We start from the raw sequence: 10,000 nt of genomic DNA, 5'->3' as shown, positions 1-10,000 counted from the left end.
ATTTCTACTCCTCTCCTTACCTTTTTCCTTTCCATCCTTCCCCCCTCTCCTTCACTTTCCTTTCCCCCTCACCCTTCCCTCCTCATACCTCTCTCCCTCTATCTATCCCTTTCTACCTCCCCCTCTCTTTCTCTAGCTCTGTTTCGTCTTCCTCTTGCTTAACTCTTCCTCTTCTTTGTTTCCTTCTTCGCCCCAATAGTCTTCTCCAGACACTTCCTCTTGCATTGGTCCTGGCTCTCACGCTCTCACATGGCTGGCGAACACTCCATCTGAATACCCGCCATCAAAATGTCCTTTCTTCGTCTTTTCCTCACCTCCTTCACAAACTGTTTCTCTCTTTCCTGGACGAAAACACTTTTCTAGGCTTCACTTTGCCGTCTTTAGAACATAAGAATATAAGAATGAAAGAGATTACGATAGACCATAAGGCCTACACTAGGCAGTTCGATTTATTTTTTTTTTACTCTTTTTCCCGACCTATTTCATCCTATCCTCTTTTTTTCTTTCATCCGTCAAATCTCAACACTCGTTATTTTCCTCACTTCACCCTTTCCTTTTTTTTTTTTTTTTGAAAAGACATTTTTCCCTTCATCTTCTCGATTCCTCTCTGCCGGCCTCTCCCCTTTTCACGTCTCTCACCTTTTCACTTACTTTCGTACTTTCTCTTTCCCCTCTCCCAATCTCACTGTTTCCCTTTTCCTTTTCCTCCTTTTATCCTCATTCCAACTCCATCCTCTCAGACCATTGGTGTGTCCTCCAGGAGACTTTTTCTTTCATCGACCGAAACTTCTTCAGGTCTTTCTAGTACCTAAACACTTGAGGTATGTTTACAATAACAAGGTGAGGATCATACGCTGGGAGGCGCGTAGTTGCAGCAAGACCAGTCACCTCTGCCCTATGCACTTTGGGGTTAGTTGGGACAAGTAAAAGCAACTGTTGGGATTCGGAGAGGAGTGCGGGAATCGAACCCACGCTTCCGAATGCGCCACCGGCGAGGGATAGACATTAATTCCAAACCTACAATAGATTTCCTTGTTTGGGTCAGACAACCTATCAGTTATTAATAGTTTGGTGACCCCCTATAAGAGAAAAGTCGTTATACCGTAGATGGTATATATATATACATATATATATATATATATATATATATATATATATATATATATATATATATATATATGTATATATATATATATATATATATATATATATATATATATATATATATATATTCCTCACTAACTCTTCACTGTATAAATCCAAGTCTCACTTTCCTGTAATTTGTTCTTGCCAGACCTTTTATTCACATGTTCTTCTTTCATATTACCACCTTCTTCATCCTCAATCTTTCCCATTTGTCTCTTACTTCTCTGTTGCTTTCTTCCCTTTTCTTTTTCCACTCTTCCCAAACACGTTCTGACATTCTTTCTCATGTCCATTGCCCTTTCTATTCTTCTTTGGTGGATCGAGCTTCTCTTTTTGAATCACCTTCCTCCATTTTCGTCACATCATTCTCCCTCTACGTCCTCCTTCCTCCCTACTCCTCTTTAGTCTTTTTCCTCACTCATTTTACTATTCCTCCATCCCCTACTCCTCCCCTTCTCTTCTCCTCCTCTTCCTCCTTCCTTCCTTCTTTCCTTCTCCTCCCTTCCTTCCTTCTTTCTCCTCGTCCTATGTATCTTCTCACCGTACTCTTTGTACTTTTCATTTTTCTTGTATTACTACTCGTCCTCCTAGCCCTCCTGTTTGTCATCCTCCTCTTCCTCTTTATTAATTTGTTCTCCTCTTCGTTATCTTCCTACTCATCTTCGATCTATTCTTCCATTTCATTCCCGTCTTCCTCCTCCTCTTTCTTTCTTCTCGTCTTCCTCCTCCTCCTCTTCCAAATTTTGCTTCTCCTCCTCTTCCTCTTCTTTCTTCTCCTTCTTTTCCTTCCCTTCCTCCACCTCCTCCTCTACCTCCTACTTCTCAACTCCATTCTCCTCCTCCCCATTATACATCTCTTTCTGCTGGGGTGGATACAACTCCCGCTGCTGCTGTCATGCTCTTTCTCCTCCTCCTCCTCCTTCTCCTCCTCCTCCCCCTTTTCCTCCTCCTCCGCTCTCACTTCCTCCTTCTCTTGCTCTTCCGCCTCCTGTTCCTTCCACTCCTCCACCTCCTCCCTGTGCCTCACCCTGCCCTGCCCTGCCCTGTCTTATCGTCCCATTACTTGCAATTGCCGCCGCCGCCGAGTGCGTTGGAATGACGCATAGCATTTACTCGTACTTGTGTTGTTACGCGCCCGCCCGACCCCACTCATTCCCAACCTCTCGCTCGCTCGCTTGCCCACTCACTCGCTCTCATCTCCTAGATTGTCTTTGTCTCGCCTCGGCTCTCCTCACTTTCGCCTACCAATGCTTCCTCCTCTTTCGTTATCAGTATCTCTATTAATCTATCTCGCTCGCTCTCTATTTTTCCCTGTCTTTCTTAGTCTCTCTCTCTTTTACATTACCACCTTCTTCATCCTTAATCTTTCCCATTTGTCTCTTATTTCTTATATATGTGTTGAAAGGGAGAAGCGTAAGCACCAAACTCAAAATGGGAGGTTTAAAGTCCGACGTTTAGGTCCTAGTCCTAGGACCGCCTTCAGGTGTGTGATGAGGCGCAGTGATCAGAGGTATTGGCCGCTGTTGAACTGGGAGAGGTAATCCACCCGGCCGAAGCTACCCGGGCTCCACCCCCTTCCTCCTCCAGTGGCTATGGGAACCAGACAACTGGTCACAACCTTACATAGACAACTGTTCACAATGGTTCTCAAATATAATCTCTAAATTCAGAAAGAATAAATACAATAAAATAAATAGAAATAAAAAATACATACTTGTACGACAGCTAAAAAGAAAGATACAAATCATGTCAACAAGCACCACCAACTTTACACAGACAACTGTTCACAACAGTCTTCACATACATTCTGAAATTCACAAAGAAATAGAATAAATATAGAACAAATACAAAAATGCACACACGGTAACATAAAGATATAAAACCTGCCGCGTTCACACACAAGATCAACGCAACCTTGTACGCACATAGGCTTTATGATCATCACGTCAGACAAGTGGCCACAACCGTGCACACACAACTGCTTACTATTGTTTCTATTTACATTCTTAAATCCCAAGTAAAAACATCTAAAAAAAACACACTTACACGAAAAAAGGAAATAAATCAAGTCATGTTCACACACAATGTACATTCATTCTTAGAAACACAGATTTGTGATCTTTGTGCACTTTGTGTTCTCTCACTCAAGATGTAAATACTGATTACACGATGTTTTGAGTCAGTCGTCGTGTTCCTTGTGCCCAGGTAGATTGGATTTAAATATATGCTCCTGTTTACGTTCAGCTTTTTTGTCATCCACGCTTCTAGGAATTATCTTCTTTTCTTCGAGTTGTCTCTGGGATCGAAAACGTCGGGCATTAAACCTCCAACTTTGAGTCTGGTGTTGACGCTTCTTCCTTTCAACATGGATCCTAGACTCCAGATCTTCACACACAGAAACACACACACACACACACACACACACACACACACACACACACACACACACACACACACACAATTATATATATTTATGTATATTATATATATATATACATACATACATATATATATATTATATATATACATACACAGATATATATAAAACACACACACACACACATACACACACACACACACATATATATATATATATATATATATATATATATATATAATATATATATATATATATATAGATATATACACACACACATATATTGGTACATTCTGAAGAAGCATAGAGCGAAACCGGTCAGGAATAAAACTCAGTAACTCGGAACTAGACCCGTGACTTCTTTTTCCACCTTCATCAACACACATATATGTAAATATATATATATATATATAATATATATATATATATATATGTGTGTGTGTGTGTGTGTGTGTGTGTGTGTGTGTGTGTGTGTGTGTGTGTGTATTAATATATATATATATATATATATATATATATATATATATATATATATATGTATATATATATATATATATATATATATATAAATATATATATACATAGGAGCGTATGTTCACAAATGCGTATAATATATAGGAAAAGTAAACTATACGAAGCGTATGTCTTTCGTATAATTACATCTTCAGTGCAGATACAAAGAAGGAATTATACGCGGATAGTGCGTACAAAAATGTTTGCATACAATGGTCACAATCTCATGCAGGAAGGCGAAATATTTTATTCGTATGTTGACTTTACATGCAGTGTCACAAGTAAGCGACTGCACTTGAATATGTGTGCATGTGGGTCAGTGGATTTGGGTCGGTGCGCATATGTTGATGGTATCTGTAGTTTTGTACCAGAATATTCTTATTAAGCGTTTACTCTTATCATGTACGAGTTTACGAGTACCTGATCAATTGGAGAGTGAGTGTAAGCATCGCCAGCCGATTTCAGAGGAAACAAGAGCATTTCCGACTTTAAAAGGGACAAAACAACCACAATTAACTCCTTTAGTCGGCCGGAATATTTAATGGCCTTTGTTCTGGTAACCCTGACCATTGTATTCAGTCGAAGACGGCCCTCTGAATTCTCAATAGGAACTCCGGCTCGAAACATAATCGAGGACATTAACAGCAGGACATAAGTTATGCCTCTAGGTCTGGTAATCGTTGGATTATTTTCATCAGGTCAGAAACGGGTCTTGATGCGAAGGTTATGATTTATCCTTTGGAGTCTTTGTTTGATTCTTATTTTCATTATAACTGCCGCTATGTGATTTCATTCAGCTAAAGAACATAAGAATAATGGAGACTGCAAGAGATCATGAGGCCTACACTAGGCAGTTCCAGGTCCATTACCACCTATCATCCCCATCCATAAACCTATTTATCCTTATTTTAAAACAACCGATAGTTCCAACGCCCACTACTGTACATAGTTACTAAGTTTAAGATTAAGAGAAACCATTAAACATGCCAAAGGGCTAATTGCTTATCTTTAGACGTGGTTAGGTCCTTGAATCAAACCAAATAATAACCTTTGAAGTTGATCACAGAGAAGAGGGTGACTACAAATCATAAAGTAGATAGCTTGGGGCTAGCAAAAATAGATGGAGAGGCGTCACCAGGTACGGAAGAGATTAATCTAAATGTGGCCTAACCTTGTCACTGTGGAGGGGAGAGGGGAGAGGGGTGAGGGAGGGAGGGAGGGAAAGCCAAGATGATGAATAAAATAGTCTGTCGAAAGCAAAACTGGAAGAGATCCATTTCTGATTAGTTCACGACACTTTTTCTTGAGAGTAAGTTTCCCTAAGGTGAATGGAATTATTTGGCTGCAGTAAAAACAAAACAGCTAAAGCTTTGGGTCAAAAAAGAATATATGATAAAAAAAAAAGTCTACCACCTTGTTGAAGGGTGAAGGGTTAAATGATGGTCAGCTTTCTCTCGTCCCTGAACATGTTTGCCCATGTTTTGGGCCCAGGAACCGCGCCCGACCTTTCCCCTTCCTCTACCTCCTTCTCTTCCTCTCCCTCCTCTCCCTCCTCCTCCATACCTCTCGTTTTCTCCTCCTCTTCTGCATTTCCTTTCTAGGTCTTATCGATCGGTCTTTTTTTCTTTCTCCCTCTTCTCTTTACCCACTAACTCACCCACCCTTTTTTCTCCCCTCTCAATCTTTCCGTCACTAAACATTTGTCTTGATGTTCAGATCTCGTATGTGTACCCTGTGCGGGTAACATGCCATAAATTTGCATTCCTATGTCTACCCGCATCCCAATACCTTTGAACTGCTACTAGCCTTTCCTTTTAATACCCACATCTTGTGTCCTTGCCTCGTGTGAACAGCGGGTGAAGTAAAATACCCACTCTCACTCGCAAAGAGAGAGAAAGAGAGAGAGAAAGCCTTTTTGCCCCGCGCCTTCCCGTTTTCTTCCATGACGTCATGTCGTCGTTCTCAACCGCTTAATTTCATTCACCGATCCTTTCCTCCCGACATTCATCTCGCTCGCAATTGTGAAAGAGGTTTGTATGTTTGTGAAAAGGATCCATCCTGTCAGTCCTCATTAGACGTTTGATTGTGAGAGAAAATAATATATTTCTCATCACTGCACATTGTTACCTAACACAATCTTAGACATGTTTAAGCCAAAGTTGTGTGCTATTTTTGACATTCAATAGAAGTAGGAAAAATAGTAACCTTAAATCTTTATGTTATTATTGTTCAATGCTAACTTATTGTGGATCATTTCATGGGTAACACAGAGTCATGAAGCATCTTCAGTTTTCAGTAATCTTCATACAGTCACGTTGTACAACATCCATAACCTCATCAAAATGACATAATTGTATACAATGTCATTCTTTTTCTATCAGGGCAAGAAATGACGTCATGTAAAAGCCAAACAATGTTCTCTCCTGGACAAAAAGACGCCAGGCGACCTACAATTGAAGCTCTTCATGTCACCAATGATGTAGAGTTTCAAAACAGCTCCCATGTCGTTTAAACTTGTCACTTATGCAAATGTAGTCTCGAGCACGCACAGACTCAACACTTGGCAACGTCGCATGCCAGAGAGCCCCTGTACTGTACTTCAACGTATTGTTTGCTTTTGTCTTTTCCTTTAAAACAATACAATATTACTGTTATCTAAATTGGTTTCGTAAGCTGCACAGTATGATGTATTAGGGTATCATTGCGTTTTACATATGTAAAATGAATGGCATTGTAATATATTAGGGGAACAATACAGGTTATGATACTTGACGTGGCATCAACAAAAGTTGTATGATTGTTTAAAATCTGGTCTTTCAGGATTTGACCTTTGACCTCAAATCTGTTTGTCCCAACCCTGGGTGGCCTTGTCCACGGGTCGTTGCCACCTCTCCCCCTCCCCCTGACTCACTTGCTCGACCTTTTCCAACCTCTCTACCTGCCTCTTCTTCTGACTCTGTTTGGTGCACGGCAACGTTGGCTCTCTTTTGTTGTTACTTCTCTTGAAATTAAAAAGATCTACAACTCTGATATAAGTAGATGAAGAAGCACACACACACACACACACACACACACACACACACACACACACACACACACACACACACACACACACACTATACGACTCGATGACGCAGTTGATAGCGTCCGCGACCACCACTATGGCGGTCCGGGTTTGAATCCCGCCTAGGGATGAAATAATTTCAGTATCGCTGCGCTGTGAGTCGTTACTCCAAGTCTCGTGGGCGGGGAGTTGGGGGGGGTTGCATGTAAGGTCACAGCATTACCCATAGATTGGTCATATATGAGCTCTGAGCTCTATTTCGGGAGGGAAATGGCTGTCGATCACGATTTCAACACGTGGTCCAAAACCATGGTGAATCACACACATACACATACACACACAAATACACACGCGCACACGCGTGCGCGTGCATGCGTATATATGTGTACACACACACACACACACACACACACACACACATATATATATATATATATATATATATATAAATATACATATATATATATATATATATATATATATATATATATTGTGTATATATCCTTGCCTCTCTTTCCTTTGTCTCTTTCTTCTTTCCCTTCTGTTGTTACATTTTTTTTTTTCATATGACATTATACCTTTTCATGTGTATTTTCATATTTTCCTTGTTTACTTATGGCGTCTTCCGTCATGGTCCACGCGCTCTGAATTGTGGCATTTCTGGTCGTTTGAGCTTGTTATTCGTAGTATTTTCTTTTTTCTGTTCTTACCATTCCGTTTCTCTCCTTCCTTTTCGTCCCCCTCTTCATCCTCCTCGTGCCTTCCCCTCTTTCCCGGACCAGTTCTCCCTCTCCTCGTATTCCTCTTCTTTATGCCGCCACTCTTCTTCCTCTTCTTTCGCGTTCTCGTCGTCCTTCTAATCCTTATACTTGTGTTCGTATTCCCTTTCCCCGTCTTCGTCTTCATTTTCCTAATCCTTGCCCTTCCCCCCCACCTTCCCTAACCCACCTCCTTCTCCCTCCTCATTCCTATTATGCCCCCTTCTGCATCGCTTTCTCCCTCCACCATACCTCCTAGTTTCACTCCGCACTCCACCTCACTCCACTCCTCCCATCCCCTATCCTCTCCTCGTCCTCTTATTCCCTTGCCTTTCCTCCCCACTTCGCTGTTTCCTTCCCCCCATTTAGCGTTGTTCATTGGCTCCATGTTCTCGACGGGTTTGTTTTGTGCCCCTTTTCTTTTGTTGTTTCCCTCTCTCTCTTAATATTCCGTTCGATACAGCTTGCAGAGCAGAAGAGAAGAAACTGGGAATTGCTTTTATTGTACATTTTTCTCTCATTTATTACTTTCATCTATCCAGTTCTCTCTCTTCCTCACGCCTCTATTTTTCCTATGACACGCAAACTTTAGTTTCACTTATTATCTAGTTTATTTTCTATAGTTTTATTTTGTCTAATTTTCATGCTTACCCGTACACCTGAGCTCTACAGATATATCTCCTCTAATTTATGTACAAAGTCTTTTTTGGCGTTTTCTTTAGACTGAACTGCATCTATGCCCTCTACTGGTTTCCTTATGCGGTGTTTTGTGTTTGTCCTTTACTAATGAATTATTCATATCTCACTCCTTGTATGTCCTATATTGATTTCTTAAGGCTGAGTTGCGCATATGTCCTCATCTATTGAATTCTTCAGGCTGCACTGCTTGCATATCCTTCGTCCTTAATTTCTTAAGACGGTATTCTGCGTATGTTTACATGTTGTCTCCAGTCTGAGGTGTTCACATACCATCGCTGATATCCTTATTCTGTGCTGTATGTTTTTCAGTATTGGCATCTTAAGGCTGTGTTGTCCTTATGTCCTTCTCTACTAATTTCCTTATGCCCTGCTTTTAGCAGCTCTTCTTTTGAGTTCTTTGTGCCGTTTTGTTTATATGGCTTTCCTCAGCTATTCTTTAAGGCAGAACTGGACGTATGTCCTTCAGTATTGATTTCTTAAGGCTGAGTTGTGCGTATGTCCTTCACTCTCCTTCCGTCCTCCTCAGTTCAAATAACTATATTTGCATTTTTTTTGTAATATCTGACACCTTTTGCTTCTTCTTGCGAGCACGGAGATAGATAATGTCCTCTGTGATCATTGAAGATCTTGTGGCTCTTCGCCTTCTTTCTATTTTCCTTTGATTTTCCTTTCGTTTATCCAGTTCCCTACACCTTCATCTAGCTCATCCACATATTTGACTACTCGCAGTAGGTTATATGAGATTAAGATGGCATATATATATATACATATATATATATATATATATATATATATATATATATATATATATATATATATATACGTTGAGACATTCTGACAGGTTGACGTAAGTGGGAGTAGAAAACACAGAAGTCTTATTCTGAGTTCATTCCTGACTAGTTTCGCAGGTATGCTTTCTCAATGGAATGGAGAGCAAAATGGGCTGTGGGCATTTATGTATGAGGAAGACCTCACTACCTCCCCGCGTTGTCAGAGTTTGCGATAAGTGTGGACATTATCGAATGATATATTTATTATAATAATCAAGTAACAATATAAATGTACTAATAATAACAAAAATAATGACAATGATAACAATAATGATAAGAGTAATAGTAAAACCAATATATATATATATATATATATATATATATGTATATATATATATATATATATATATATATATATATATATATATATATATATTTTGGAAGGAGGCCATTTATGATGCATGCGTTGTTGAAGTCAACAGCTGCGATAGCATTATTATGCTTGTAGAAATGCTTTTCTAAGTTGCGCACCAACGTGCGGTCGTCTGGAAGCAGGTTCTTAAGCAGATTGCTGAAGTCCATGGTGTATATCTCTCGAGACGTCTTTCGGCCTTAACTGGCCATCTTCAGGAGGTGTGGGCTGGTCAAGTTGATCAACTTGACCAACCCACCG

The sequence above is a fragment of the Oratosquilla oratoria genome, chromosome 2 (genome assembly GCF_046742065.1).
Source record: "Oratosquilla oratoria isolate Oo_2021 chromosome 2, ASM4674206v1, whole genome shotgun sequence".
NCBI classification, from domain to species: Eukaryota; Metazoa; Arthropoda; class Malacostraca; order Stomatopoda; family Squillidae; genus Oratosquilla; species Oratosquilla oratoria.
Note: the sequence above shows the minus strand (reverse complement) of the source record.